Consider the following 857-nt stretch of genomic DNA (forward strand, 5'->3'; position numbering starts at 1 on the left):
GTCTCTTAAATTTCAGCCTACTCTCCATCACTTCTGAATTGTGATTTGAGTCCATATCTGCTCCTAAGTACTCTATTTCAGAATCTCTGCCTGACCGTGATGTAATCTAACTAAAATCTTCCTGTATTTTCCGGACTCCTCCTCTTGTGATTCTTGAACAGAGTATTCACTATTACTAGCTGAAATTTATTACAGTACTTAATTAGTCTTTCTCCTCTCTCATTCCTAATGCACTCCGTCTTCAGGCCACAAGTGGCCCATCGGGACCATCCGACCGCCATGTCATCCTCAGATGAGGATGTGGATAGGAGGGGCATGTGGTCAGCACATTGCTCTCCCGGTCGTTATGATGGCTTTCGTTGACCGCAGCCGCTACTATTCGGTCGAGTAGCTCCTCAGTTGGCATCACGAGGCTGAGTGCACCCCGAAAAATGGAAACAGCGCATGGCGGCTGGAGGGTCACCCATCCAAGTGCCAGCCACGCCCGACAGCGCTTAACTTCGGTGATCTCATGGGAACCGGTGTATCCACTGCGGCAAGGCCGTTGCCTCTCGTTCCTAATACCGAGCCCAAATTTTCCCATAACCCTTTCTTCTACTCCTTCCCCTACAGCTGCATTCCCGTCTCCCATGACTTTTAGATTTTCGTCTCCCTTTACATGAGTAATTGCTCGTTTAATATCCTTACATATTTTCTCTATCTCTTCATCTTTGGCTTGCGACATCTATATGTATACCTGAGCTATCTTTGTCGGTATTGGTTTTCTGTCGATTCTGATGAGAACAAGCCTGTCATTGAACTGAAACATCTATATTAGAAACTATTGTATGACGGAAACTTTCAGTGGAACAGTTGTA

The 857-nt window shown here is 45.9% G+C and overlaps 1 pseudogene; it reads right to left on the bottom strand.

Moving 5' to 3' along the window:
• Window positions 1–432: 432 nt before the first annotated feature.
• Window positions 433–549, bottom strand: LOC126093665 (5S ribosomal RNA; annotated as a pseudogene).
• Window positions 550–857: the final 308 nt, after the last annotated feature.

Source organism: Schistocerca cancellata, chromosome 7, assembly GCF_023864275.1.
Source record: "Schistocerca cancellata isolate TAMUIC-IGC-003103 chromosome 7, iqSchCanc2.1, whole genome shotgun sequence".
NCBI classification, from domain to species: domain Eukaryota; kingdom Metazoa; phylum Arthropoda; class Insecta; order Orthoptera; family Acrididae; genus Schistocerca; species Schistocerca cancellata.